This window comes from Mesocricetus auratus, unplaced genomic scaffold, assembly GCF_017639785.1.
Source record: "Mesocricetus auratus isolate SY011 unplaced genomic scaffold, BCM_Maur_2.0 Super-Scaffold_100019, whole genome shotgun sequence".
Classification (NCBI taxonomy): Eukaryota; Metazoa; Chordata; class Mammalia; order Rodentia; family Cricetidae; genus Mesocricetus; species Mesocricetus auratus.
Genome location: NW_024429200.1, coordinates 31,439,608 through 31,454,500, shown reverse-complemented (window position 1 = coordinate 31,454,500; position 14,893 = coordinate 31,439,608). Strand labels below are relative to the sequence as shown.

At 44.0% G+C, this 14,893-nt stretch overlaps 1 protein-coding gene across 2 annotated transcripts in view; it reads right to left on the bottom strand.

The window, feature by feature from the left end:
* Col28a1 (collagen type XXVIII alpha 1 chain) overlaps positions 1-14,776 on the bottom strand; it is a 185,542-nt gene extending 170,766 nt beyond the window's left edge. Inside the window, exons 1-2 of one of the 2 annotated variants that reach the window (XM_040728558.1) lie at positions 14,653-14,776; positions 794-915 (exon numbers count right to left, since the gene is read on the bottom strand). The gene's annotated coding sequence lies outside the window, so the exon portion shown is untranslated. The remainder of the gene's footprint in view (positions 1-793; positions 916-14,652) is intronic. The other variant, XM_040728559.1, reaches the window with a different exon arrangement.
* Positions 14,777-14,893: the final 117 nt, after the last annotated feature.

The window sequence follows — 14,893 nt, the reverse complement described above, 5'->3', positions numbered from 1 at the left end:
GCCAGAGGCATAAGAGTCCATCACCATCAAGGCAGGGAAGGGAGGTATCCAAGCCCAGGATTCACAACTTTTTTAAAGATTTATTTATTTATTTATGTATAGAGCATTCAGCCTTGGACACCAGAAGAGGGCACCAGATCTCATTATAGATAATTGTGAGCCAACATATGGTTGCTGGGAATTGAACTCATGACCTCTGGAAAAGCAGTCAGTGCTCTTAACCTCTGAGCCATTTCTCCAGGGGTCATATCTTAAACCATAAACAGGAAAGAGAGATAGCAAACTTGGACCAGTAAGCAATTTTTGAAACCTCAAAACCTATCCCCAATGACAAACTTTTTCCAGCAAGGCCATACCTCCTAAGCCTCCCCAAATACCCACTTACTGGGGACCAGGGATTCAAATGTCCAGACTATGGGGGACAGCTCATCTCACACCACTATACTTGGTTGGTTACACCCTGATTTGATTTCAGAAAGTACCCAAGTACTCTTGTATATTCTTTGGAGACTTCTTTGTTGGGGTTCTCATATCTGAAGTTCTCTTAATGCCAGATTTAAGGTAACTTCTCTTGTTAGGTATCAAATACAATTTCCATAACATATCACCTTGTCCTCAACAGGATGCTTCCAGTGTATCTCTCCTGGGGATGCTCTACTCCTGCCAGGAAGTCCTGTTGACACCAAAAAGCCAATTCTCTCAGCCTGGTGGTTCCATTCAGTTGGCAGGGCAGGCTTGGTTATCCTCTGTGCTAACAAATGTTCAGAGTGGGTGTTGTTCTTAAAACACATACCTCTTCCCTCTTGGGCCTGCTGCCCCGTGTCTTCTCCTACAAGTTTCCAGGCATTCCTCTGTAAGAGTAGCTCAGCTGTCTCTTACTCGCTACCCTCTTCTAAGATGCACAAATCAAGTTTCCTGCAGAGAACAGCATAGAGATGTTACCTATTAGTTTCCCTAAAAAATAGTATCTCACAGGCTGCTCAGGTCAAGGAACTTCATATCCTTCGAGAGGTTTTGAGTCTTAAGAGAGCAAATCTCAACCAGCTCTGCATGGGCAGTGGCACCTCACCTTGAACTATGGCAATATTTAGTCCCCATTTCTCTGTTCTAGTCTACTAGGTCTAGGGCCAAAATGAAAGACAAAATCTCATGTTATGTAGATGATCCGTGAGCAAATCCTGAAAGACACCCAGAGAAACAAAAATAACTGTTGTGGTAGAAACATCTAAATTTTAAGATATGCCTTTCAGCATTACTTTAACAGCATTTATAACAAAACTCCACTTGGATTAAAGGCATTCATTTGCTTGCGTGATTTTTACGTCCATTTGTTGTTTTAATACAATGAATAATGAGAGACACACCGATGATTATACCATATATCCCACCTTCAAAGAATTTTCAATACAGCCACAACACTGCAACATTACAATACAATGTGCATATACCAATAGTATGAGGGATGTACAGTAAAGGGTGTCCAGGCATGGGATGGCATTACTTCTAGTAGAAAAAGACTTCAAAGAGGGGCTGAAAGTATGTGTCTTGAGGCATGGATGAATGTGGATTTTTCTCAGTCTTGAACAATGGCATTCTAACGATAAAGGCAAAGATGAAAAGGAGGAGGCAAAGGAGGAAGAGGAGGAGGAGGAAGAAATTGGGGACAGAAAATACAGGGTTAGGGAGAAGAAGGAGGAAGAGGAGAAAAAAGACATTATAGAGAAAAGTGCTGCGGGAAAGTACATGTAAATAGTTCAGTAGGCTGGGATTACTATGAGTTGAGGAATCAAATGTGAGATACAAATCTGGCCAAAGTAGGGGTAATCTCATCAATAATATCTTTTAGTGTTCCAGATGTTGGAACCCGGCATCATGCTCACCCTGCCCCAGACAATGGGTGGGGCACACATATCGGCATTCAGGCTGATACTTAGGCAGCTCAAAGGGCCCAGTGCTGTGTGGACACATTGTGGCTACATCACACATTATGGGGCCGCATAAAGACTCAGTACATATGTGCAAGCTTCCCTTTTTAAGCGAGTACCTCCACATGTTCTCTCTCTCCCTTGCCCCTTCTCTCCTCTCTCTCTCCTCTCTTTCTCCCTTCTCCGACCCTCTCTCCCCCTTCTCCACTTCTCTCTCTCTCTCCCCTTCCCCCTTTTTCTTCTTCCCTTTTCCTTCAATAAATTCCACATGGGTTTGTTGACTCTCGTGATTCATGTTTTCATCTACCCGTGACTGAAACATGGTTTCCTGCTCCATCTACTCGTCTCATAACTGAAACAAAAGAACATCACCAGAGGCTTTGGCGTTTCTAGGACCTGATCTTTTTCTTAAAATGATGCTGGTTTTGAATTCTTTATCTTCAATTGGATTACAGCTGCATTCTAGTATTATTTCAGAGTCATATTTTCTCTCTTCATTTCACTACCAACACGTTTTACTGCCAATGAAATTGATTGGGGTCTATCTGGTCCAGATAATTCTATAATTAATTTTGTTCATTGGAAACAAATCTCTTTTCTTATCAACTGTACTCATTTGCTTTCTGTTGCTGTGATAAACATCATGACAAAAAGTAACCTGGGAAGGAAAGGGCTTACTCCAGTTTACATGTCTAGGTAATAGTTCATCACTGGGAGAATTTCGGCAGAAGACCTACACAGGAACCTGGAGGGAGGAACTTAAGCAGAAGCCATGGAGGGATGCTGCTTATTGACTTGCACGCCTAATGTACCTTTCTTATACGTTCATCTGCCTAGGGATGGCACCAGCCGTAGGAGATTGGACCGCCTACATCAACTAAGAAAATGCTTCACAGACATGCTCCACAGGCCATTCTTCTCTCTCTCTCTCTCTCTCTCTCTCTCTCTCTCTCTCTCTCTCTCTCTCTCTCTCTCTCTCTCTCTTTTGTTTTCGTTTTGTTTGTTTGTTTTTTGGGACAGAGTTTTTCTGTATTGCTTTGGAGCCTGTCCTGGAGCTCACTCTGTAGACCAGGCTGGCCTCAAACCCACAGAGATCCACCTGCTCTGCCTCCTGAGTGCTCCATAGGAATTCTTATGCAGAAAATTCTCAGTTGACGTTTCCTTTTTCCAGATGACTCTAACCTGTGTGAAACTGACAAAGTTAGTCAGCACAATTGGCTCCTTGTCAGCTCGATACACAAATACATCACTATTAAACCATGACTTTTCCTTTTTGTTTGTCCCCAAGATCACATGTTAATATCATGCTATAAAACACAGTACAACTTTAAGAGTCCCACAGAATTAAAAAAAAATCAACATTTTAGTGTGGGAACAGCAGACCTTGGCCAGAGGCCCACTTCCCCATCAGCCTGGGAGCAGGCAGCTGTAAGACAATGTTTACTAAAAACATGTTTACTAAAAACAATACGGTGCCTGGAACAATAAGTTCCTGATAAGGGCTCACCAACCAGAACACCCTGACCTTGACCTTTTCCAATGACTAACTGCCTCTTCCTGACCCATCCACCGCCACCTCTGGTGTCAGGACATATAATAACCAGCCAGGGTAAGAATGAAGTGAAGCCTTCTTGAGGACCCTTCTGGAAGCCTTCTTGAAGCTTTCTTTGCATCACCGACTGGTCTCTGTGTCATCAATCCCAACACCCTCCGCACATTCTCAGACACAGGCTGTGCAGCGAGCATGGCAATTGGAGGTCCCACCAAGACATGAAAGCGAGGTAAGTGGACAGGATCATCCCTTTCTCCGGCCAGGGACGGATTGGGGAAAATAAAAAAAGAAATGATGGTGAACAGTCCTGGGAAGCTTGAATTACAGTATCAAGTAAAAAAGTTACTTGAAGGACAAGGGACTACAGTCAAGACTAAAACCCTAGAAGGCTTTCTAAAATCGATCGAATGAGCAAGTCCATGGTTCATTACTGGGGGAGGCTTAAATGTCCCAGATTGGGAGGAGGTTTGCCATGATCTTCATCAACTTTTACAAAAAGAGGGACCTGAGTCCTTGCCCCCATCCACATTCTCCTTACGGAGATTAGTGAGGGGTGCACTTTTGACAGATAAGGTTCGCCACTGCCAGGTAGTCACCAGGCCAAAAAAGAGTTTTTTTTTTCAGAGTTACAAGAGACTGAGACTCAAGCCTCCCTGTGTTCAGAGGCAGGGAGTAAGGATGAATCATCTGAAGAGAACCTGCCTGAAGCTGGAGGCTCCATTGTTAGTGAAGATGAGGAGGAGTCTCTTAGCAACAACAAACAAACAAACAAAAAACCTCCATAGGGGTAAGAAGCCCAGAAACTTTTCTCTGGTAAGAAAAACACTTAGATTAACAATTATGGGGTAAATACTTAAGTCAGAGCTAGCCAGTAAGAAACAAGCAAGGCCAACAGCTTCATAATTAATACAGAGTCTTGTGTGTTATTTGGGGACTACAATGCAGCAGAGTCCAGGCGACTGGTGGGGAGAAAACCAAGCGGCAGACAAGAAAAAGGCATCACTCAACAGTCCAGTACTATCCTTTGAGGCATCCAAGTACACCCTGGTGTTATAGACCAGGATAGCAAGGGAGAGGTTAAAATAATGACATCAGTGTCCAGTGGGGTTGTTGCCATCCCAGCATGAGAGCGGATTGCACAGGTGCTCCTTCTCCCTACAGCTCCTTGTGAGACTCAAAAAATTAAAGAGAAAAGGGGCAACCAAGGGTTTGGAAGTACCGGCCCAGCAGTATTTTGGGTAGCCACCATGGCAAATCGCCCCCAACTTACATTAAGGATAGAAGGCAAGTCCTTCAAAGGCATTTTATATTCTGAGGAGGATGTTTCTACCTCTCAGACAAATTCTGGCCCTCTGCCTGGCCTAAACAGGAAGGGACGGCGACCTTCCAGGGAACAGGACAGGCTGTGCCACAAAAAAAAAATCCTCAGAATTCTAAAGTGGCAAGACTCTGAGGGCCACACAGGGCTTTTTCAACCATATATTTATCTGGCCTCTCTACTAACCTCTGGGAATGGGACCTTCTGCAAGAAATGGGAGTGGTCCTCACCACCCAGGCACCCAAGTCCAAAAGCAGGGCCCCCCACATGGTGCAAGGGATGGGCTGGAGTCCAGGGAGGGGACTAGGTAAACTAGAGCAGGGAGAGGTTTGCCCGGTTGCATCCCTCCCTTTGGATACCAGGGCCCCGGGGGATAGGAAGGGTTTTGGCCACTTCTGATGAGTGTCACTGTTGTGCTGCCAGCCCCCATACCCATCACATCGCTATAGGATGATCAGGTATTGGTGGGACAGTGGCCCTTACCAACAGAGAAACTTTGGGTGGCTCACCAGCTAGTTCAAGAACAATTGGAGGCAGGTCATTTGGTCCTCTCCATGCTAATATTTGTAATTTAAAAATCTTCAGGGAAATGGAGGTTACTGCAAGACCTGAGGACCGTGAATGTGACCATGCAGCCTATGGGGGCACTCCAGCCTGGCTTGCCTCGCCTGTGGCCATTCCTAGAGACTGGCATTTGATTGTCATTGATTTGAAGGATTGCTTCTTTTCCATTCCCCTTCATTCTTAAGACAGTCCTCGGTTTGCATTTAGCCTTCCTGCAATTAACTTTAGGGAGCCTGCCCTTCACTTCCAATGGGTGGTGCTCTCCCAAGGGATGGCTAACAGTCCAACTATATGCCAGATTTATGTAGCTGCCTGTTTAGATCCCTTCAGGCACAAGTTCCCTGATCTTTACATTATCCACTACAAGGATGATGTTCTTTTGGCCGCAGCCAAAGAAAGGCAATGGTACATAGCCTTTGCAGAGTTACAGGAGCTCCTGGAGGCCCGTGGATTTATTTTGGCTCCCGAAAAGATACAAAAGAGACCCCTTATACTTATTTGGGTCATCAAATTCACCAAACTGGCCTCCGGCCCCCAAAACTCCAAATTGATTGTTCAAATTTGAAAATGCTTCATGACTGGCAGAGATTTTTGCGAGAGGTACAGTGGATTTGCCCTTCACTTTCTATTAAAACAGCAGCCCTTAAAACCCTTTATATTATTTTTCCTGGGGATCCTGCTCCGACTTCCCCTAGACAGATTACCCCAGAGGCCAGGGATGCCCTACAATTGTTGTTAAAAAGTATAGAGCAAGCCCACCTTCAGTGTATAGGTTATGGGCAGCCCCTTGTTCTGGTTGTACTTTCATCTAGCTTCACCTACTGCTGTGTTTTTGCAGACTGGTCCTATTCATTGGGTACATTTGCCAGCCTCCCCTAAGAAGGTAGAGGCCACCTACTATGATCTCATTTTGCAATTGTTGTGGAAGGCACACAAGTTTAGCATCCAAACCTTTGGAAAGAGTCCTGATAAAATTATCCTTCCTTATGATAAGGAGGAGGTAGAACATTTACAGACCTTCCATGATGGGTGGGCCCTGTTTATTACATCTACAGGCGCCAAGTTTGATAACCATTATCCCAATAGCCCCTTGATGTCTTTTTTTAAACAACACCCTGTGATTTTTCACAAGGTTTTAAAGGAGAACCCTCTATTTGGAGCTGGCTCAGTGTTTACAGATGGCTCCTCCAAGGGTTTCGCTGTGGTGGTTTCTTCTCAGGTGCAGAAGAGGGTACCCATAGGGAGGATGTCAGCACAAGCCATCGAGTTGTTTGCCTGCTTGATGGCCTTCCAAATGTTTGAGGTGGAGCCCTTTAATTTATATACTGATAGTGCCTATGTTGCCAACATTGTTAGACCTTTAGAAACTTCTCCATATGTTCTTCCAACCTCTCAGGTTCGTTCTTTATTAGTTCAGCTTCAACATCTTATTTGGCAGCTCATCTACCCTGCTTATGAGGGATTTGTTCATGCACATACTAACCTTCCAGGACCCCTTGCCCAAGGCAATCAATTTGCTGACTCCTTGACCCACCCTAGGGTCTTATTTACTCAGGAGCAGCTTGCCCACCAGCTCCATGAGCGGTATCATCTAAATGCCCGCTCCATTAAATTTCACACTGGGTACCCCCTATCCATGGCTACGCAGATTACCTCTCAGTGCCCTGATTGTGCCCCTTATCATAATTCTCCCAATGAGGGGGTAAATCACTGCAGCCTCAGGGCCAACCATCTCTGGCAAATGGATGTTACTCACCTGCCACAGGCAGGAAAATTAAAATACATGCATGTCTCGGTGGATATGTATTCTAAACTGATTTTTGCCTCTCTCCACTCAGGAGAGAAGATTAAAGATGTTATTTCCTATTGCTTACAGGCCTTTGCCTACATGGGCATTCCCGATGCCCTAAAAATGGACACTGGCCCTGCCTACGTCAGCAATCGCTTTGCTACGTTTTGCAGGGAACCTCACAGTGTCCATTCTTTTAGTATTCCTCACAACCCCACAGGACAGGCCATTGTGGAGCACACCCATGCCACTCTCAAACAATATTTTAAGAAAATAAAAAAGGGGGAGTATGTTACCTCCCCCAATATTCAGTTATCCACCATACTTTACATTTTAATTTTTTTGATCATAGACAGTAATAATTTTTCTGCTATGGAGAGACATTGGAACAAACCCTCCCAGTCCTTGGGATGGGTCAGATGGAAGGACTTGATTACAGGAAAATGGCAGCCACCCACTCCCCTATTAGCTAGGGTCCGAGGGGCTGTTTGCGTTTTCCCTCCAGGAAGTGAGAAGCCCATTTGGGTCCCAGAACAGTGCATCAAGCATGTCGACCCCGATACTAGGAATGCTTGCCATGATAAAGATGGTCCAACCATTGCCAAACACTCAGGTAAGGGAAGTATGGGCGCTGGTGAGGAAGCCCCCCCCCCCATTTTGATGCCTGTTAGTCATTCCAGCTCCCTGTTCATCGATTTTCATAGCACCAATAATACATTGGGAGTGGCTGCTGCCAATGAGAGATTAAAAAGTCAGAAACTAAAATTCTGAGTCCCCCCCCCCCGCCAAAGGGGAATCTCTGTTTTATTAAATCTCCAGGCCTTCAGCTGACACAAAGTTCGGGAAAGAAAGGGGAACCTGAGAGATCGGCCCCAGTTGGAAGGTGGATTGGATTAAATCTCTAGGCCTTCGCCTGAAACAAAGGTTGGGAAAGAAAGGGGAACCTGAGAGATCACTCTCAGTTGGAGGGTGGATTGGATAGATCTTAAGGCTTTTGCCTGAGGGATCATCCTCAGTTGGAGGATGGATTGAAAATGGGTGAATTGAAAAAATTGGTAACAGTTAGTAAATGAGGTACTCGAATTAAGTAAAGAAAAAGGAAAAGGCAACGGAGAAGTGGAAGATTGACACACCTTGAAACAACAGAATTCATTTTGCCAGTTTTTCACTTTGGGGGAAAAGGGACCCATTTAAGACATTTGGACACTGGTATGGACCGTGATGAGTGGCAAAAGCCCCTTTTCAGTATTTGAACAGGACATGGCCACTTGAAATATCAGCCTTGGAGGTTCCTGTTTCTGGAATTGCACCTATGCTAGTGTGTTTTCCAGGAGAAATGCAACTTGTCCTAATGTGGCAAAAAGGAGACTTTGGCATCATGGCCGCTGTTGTCACAGCCATTGCCATATCAGCCACTGTGGCTGCCATGGCCAAAAATTTCCATTTCCCAATCTTCCACCAAAGCAGAAACTGTTAACGGCCTTGCTGGTAGAGTTAGTGAAACGCTGTGCACCCAGAATGCACTCAATTCATATATTCAGCTGGGGCTGCTGATGTTAAATCAACAAACTGCATCACTACTAGAACAAATTGATGCTCTGTGAATAGTGCAACAAGCCTCTTGTTCATATTTTTTATCATGCTACATGTGTAACATCAATGTTTATCTGTGCAAGTACACTTTCTAAATACTTTCCTGAGTGGATCTTGGAATGATTGTAAACTTTATCCCTGTTTTGACCATCAAATTGTAACTGTAAATTACATGCGGGTTACCCTTGTAACAGAGGAAGGCCGGTAGAATGCTATGGCCCAGATCGTGGGATGGGTATGGCGATGGGGAGGCACTATGTCAATGAGGGTCCTGGGAGTGGGGGCAGTGGCAGTAGGCATTCTGGCTTTATGCTGAGTTCAAACGTGTCTTGTTCCATGGGCAACAGATCCATCACCAAGTATTGTTCAGCTTAGCCCATGGCAATCCGGGTAGCCATGAAGTCTGGTTACAGATGATTCAAGGATGAGGTTCTCTAATGACAGCCAACCTGTGGGGAAGAGACCTCCTGCCTAAGACAGGGGTTGCCAGGTCCCCCAAAGACGGGTAAGGGAGGGTGACCCTACTTGACCTAAGACAGGAGTGCCTCATTAGAAAATAAAAAAGGGGGAATTATGGGAACAACAGACCTTGGCCAGAGGCCCACTTCCCCATCAGCTTGGGAGCAGGCAGCTGTAAGACAATGTTTACTAAAAACATGTTTACTAAAAACAATACGGTGCCTGGAGTAATAAATTCCTGATAAGGGCTCACCAACCAGAACACCCTGACCTTGACCTTTTCCAGTGACTAATCGCCTCTTCCTGACCTATCCACCACCACCTCTGCTGTCTGGGCATATAATAACCAGCCAGGATAAGAATGAAGTGAAGCCTTCTTGAGGACCCTTCTGGAAGCCTTCTTGAAGCTTTCTTTGCATCACCGACTGGTCTCTGTGTCATCAATCCCAACACCCTCCGCACATTCTCAGACACAGGCTGCGCAGCGGGCACGGCATTTTAGGTATTTAATGTTTAATTAAATGTTTAAGTATTTAATTAAAAGTCTAAGGTATCTTAACTGTAGGTTTTATAAAATACAAAATAATTTATATAGTTTCTTATTTCAAGAAGAAAGAACCAGACCACGGTTACAATCAGACCAAACTAAAACCAAATTCCAATAGTCTAAATAGTTAAGAGTCTGACAGCTAAGACACATGATCTTCTGAGCTCCAAAGAGCTTGGGTAACCCCGTTTCTGTGGCTCTGCCATCCACAGCACATGTACCTTATCTACTAAGCTCCATCTTGAGTCATTCCACACCTGCCATTGTCATGGTGGTCATCCCATGGGCCTGGCATCTCAAAAATGCTAGAGTTTCCACACACCTAAGGCTGCACCTTCATAAATGGATTCCTGACCTCTTTTCAGGGAGGTGTGAACGCCATCACAGTGTCAGCCTCAGCTGACTTCTATGATTCCTTCATACTTTCAAAACCAATACCACGTGGGAAATTCCTGCACATTACCAAGTTCAGGTGCCAACCAGTGATACATCCTTGGATCTCTGCGAACCTCAGCTCCTATGTGCTGACCCTTAGCAAATATATCCTAGACAATTTCACAATGCTGCTGGTCTGGTATGAATCACAGTTTATTTTTTTTTCAGCTCCAGCTAACCAGCATAGATTGTCCCAGTAAGGCAGAGTGTTCACTTCCACAGATTCTTAATCAAATACATCACACAAAGGGCCCTGATAGACACTTTGAGGGACTCTAATAAAACTTCCTACTGAAACTTCAATATCTATGCCTCTGATGCCTGTACTTATATCAACTTTCTTATCTTCCCCACTCCCACAATAATAGCTCATTTAGCTCTGAATGCTTATTCTTGATCACTTTTCTAGCCCTAAGCTACAAAGTTTTCACAGTATTTCCCCAAACAACACAGTCTGTTTCATCATGTTCCCCACATTCCCTGAATTCTTGGTCCCAGTTTCTCTCCTAAATGGCTTTCTGTTATTGTGATAAACACCATGACCAAAGGCAAGTTGGAGAAAAAAAAAGTTTATCTTACACTTGCAGGTAACAGTTCATCACTGGCAGAGGTCACGGTAGAAGTTGCAGTTTGCATGCCTGGTTGGTTTTTCTTATACCCCCACAATGGGCTGGGCCCTCCTGCATCAAATAGCAATTTAAAGAAATGCTCCACAGCCAATCTGATGGAAGTAACTCCTCAACTGAGGGTCCCTTGTCCCAGGTGACTCTATTTTGTGTCTAGTTGACAAAAACTAACTATCACACTAATTAGTATCATCTATCATACTAACATCTTGAGATTAGGTTGAGAAGTTGTGTAAAAAATGAAGAACCTAAATGAGGGTCATTTGAGGGGCTTTCAAGAAAGCAGGTTTGGCTACACATATGAAATGTGCATGAAGAGAGCAGGCACCACTTGGAAGACTCTTGCCTGATTGAGAAGTATATCTAAACCAAGGCTACAGGTTATAGGAACAGAGAGACTATCAGAATATAATGGCATTATCCATTCCAAAGTCTCAAATACAGTTCTTTCAAATGAGAGGTATAGAACAGAAAATATAGTCATGATGTTAGTTTTGTCTTGTGTAATTGCCATGGGCTAAGCTGAACTTAGCTTTCCAAAATTATGCTAAGACTTAGACTACTGAGCTACCTTTGCCTTCCTTAATATATAACTTGCATTTCTGATTTATACTTCTTGTTGTAATTTGACAGGCAGTGGATGAGAGAAGCATCTCTTATAAGGAACATGGTCCATTTTTGCTCACACTCAGTGTTCACACCCACAACTTTTTGACTGCATCCAGCTGAAAGGGAAGCCAAAGGATGGATGGATGGATGGATGGACATATATATATATATATATATATATATATATATATATATATATATGTCACCAAGTACCTTGCTAAAACTTGGAGGCAGGTATGCTATCACAAAGTGATAGATGGTACAAATATGGTAGCACATAATTGTAAAACCAGCATTCAGGAGGTAGGGGTAGGAGGTTTGTGGCCAGCCTGGTAAGTACAAGACCCTGTCTCAAACAAATGAAACAAAGAATTTTAAAAAGAAAAAAGAAAAGGAAGAAATATGAGAAAGGAAGGGGCAGGAAGGAATTGGCAATGGAAACTGGACTTGCTGGACCTTAAAACGTAATGGAGGATAATTATAGGTAAATAAGACATTGCTTTATATATGTAGTCTTACAAAGTCTTTGATACATAATCAGCCTTGAATTAGTTAAAGAACTTTCCAGCTGGGGAGAAGTGACCAGTGCAGAGCACAGAACCAACACAACACTTGCCTGATCAAAGAAACAACCAACTCACAGGGACCAGAACAAAGAATAGGCTGCTGATGTGGAGCCAAGTGGAGAAAGTATTTCAAGAGCGAGAAACAGTCAACTGTGTACGGCTTGCAAGCCTGAAGCCTTAGTCAGTGGAACTGGCAGAGTGAATATCATTGTTGACCCTTGGCAAACAACATGGTAGGCATGAAAGACAAAATGAAGTAAATTCCAGAAAGACACAAGAAAGTGGGATCAGACAGAGCAAGTATGATCCTGTCCTCTGAGGAAAAAATGGAATGATTTGAGTATGTAAAGTAGCCTCACCAGAAATGGAGACACTAAAGATATCCAGACAGAAAAAAAAAACCCTCAAGCAGCTCTTTCCATGTCTCACAAGAGCAGAAACATGCACTCCCTCCACACGTCAGCTAGAAGTGTGACAGTGACTGAAGAAGGGGTGGCGGGGCACTGAACAAGGGGGGGCTCTAGGGATCCCCACCTAGTAGTTTTGATGTTTTTTTCTTAACGTAAGAAGTCATCTATTGATGGAGTTGTCCTCAGCTATGGCAGGCGTTGATAAAATCATTTTTCTAAAACGTGAGGTTGGTCTTACTTATTGTGCAGACATGTGTACTAGGCCAAAACAACTAGAAGGTGGGCAGGATCTTGCTAAAGTGATGGATCTTATGATATATTCCCTTGATTATACTTCATGTTCTTAACATAGCAGGAGTCAAAGAAGTAATACATTCCTCGAACTCCTCTTACCAAATGACCAGTCACTACCACCATGCCCACAGCCAAGCACAAGGACACCAGCATAGGCTGTCAGTCAACTGAAGGGAATCAATCTCAGAGCGGAAACACCTGCAGCATCACTCAGGAGCCACACCCTAGAATCTTCATCACTCACTTGGTCAGTCACCAACTTTTGTTCATCTCACTTTCTGAATTACCCCACAGGCAGCCTGCTTGTCTCCTTTCCACTGGTAATTTGAGTCTTCAATATCTTTTACTTGACTAGTGTACCATTCCAGCTCTCTGTGGAAAAACTTGTTATCTAATTTTCAATGCATTTCTAATAAGGCTTCTCAAACTCTCTTCACCTCCTTGATTGGTTCATACAGTAGTTTCCCCTTAACTTTGATGGATGTGTATAAAGTCCATCAGTACACACCTCACACTGTGGTTAGTATCAAACTTAAACATACTATATTTTTTCTAATCATAGATAGGTATGATAAAGTCTTATTTATAAATTAGGCACAGTAACAACAATAATATAATATAGTAGTTATAACAAAAACAGTTGTCCCTTTGTACTGGCCAATGATATCTAAATCTATATTCTCAACTATTTTATCTTGGTATGATATTTGCAAATAACTTACATACATTCTCTGTACTTTAAATAATCTCTAAATTACATATAATAGTGTACACAATGTAAACGTGATGTGAAGAATTATATACTACATTCTTTAGTGAATCATGATGAGAAAAAATGACAGGTTTAATACAGGCATACTCATACATATGGAGAGGCAGACAGATGAGACAGAGACAGAGACAGGTATTTTCATACAATCTATTTCAAGCTCACTACATAGTGGAGCCGGGCTTTGAACTCTTGATGCTTCTGCTTCAATCTCTGGGGTATTGCTATTACAGATGTGCTCCACCACGTCCAGTTTTAGGAACATATTTTGATCTGTGGTGGTTGAACCTGCCACTGCAGAGCTGGAGAATATGGATGCAAACAGCGCTATAATAAAATGTATGTATATCTGTCTCTCTGGCTCTTTGTATTGTACTCACCCTTCTTTGGATGATTTGTCAATGTAATGCCTAGATTATAAGATGAAACAAAGTGATTGATGTGGGCGTTGTGATGTAGTATTAGGCTACCACGTAAGGGTTACCTGAAGGTAAGCCCTGACAGATTTGGTAGCCCAAAGGGCAGCTTAGGCACACTGGAACAAACAGCCACCAAGGCTGGACTGAACTGGACCCAGAAAGATTTCATCACACTCACAAATCAAAACTTATGTATCGTTTATTTATGTGGCCGTCCATTTAGTGTCTTCAGACTTTGGCTGACTAGTGGAAATCTGAACTTCATAAAGCAATCCTCCCACAGGTAAGCGAGGGACTCTTGCTTTCCCCCTGCTATATGCTGTTTTCTAACCCAGAATATGCTTTTTCAGTATTAGGTTTTTCTTTTCCAACTCTTGCTGTGTTTGTGTGATCCATATTTGTCTTTCTTAGTCTGGTGGTCCTCAAAGAAGCTCTGGTAACGCCCTGGCCCCCACCCCGAGTTGGGTGTTCTCCCAAATGGTACTCAATTCGCTCTAAAAAGCCTTCACTCTTCTGTGCTGTTTCCTACAGAGACCATGTCTTTCCACACATTCCTGTACCCCAACTTCTCAACACAGTGTGAGTGGGTCCTCGGTGTTCATAACCAAAGGGTGTGATAATCATGAACCCCAAATCCTGAATCTTCTCCTGTATCGCCCGTAACTACTTTTCAGTGTTGATTAAAATGGATCACATAAGCTAAAGCGCGTGCACTTGCTTGAACCTGGTTCCTGAGAACCAAGCAAATTCCAAGAGCCCAGGATAGAGAAAGTCTACCTTTCAGGGCTTCCGGGGCAGGGTCTACGCTGGGCGGAGCGCTCACGAGGGGTGATGGGGGAAGAAGGCGGAGACTCCAGGCTGTGGCTCCGCCCACGGGTGGAAGACGGAAGGGGAGCCCCCTCGAGGGCGGGGCTTTCTCTGGGCGGGGCGCTGAGCCGCGCGGCCCCGCCCCGGGGCGGCTCCGAGCGAGGAGGAGGCGGGGCTCGAGGCGTGGAGCTCGGCTGGCTTCCGAGGCCGC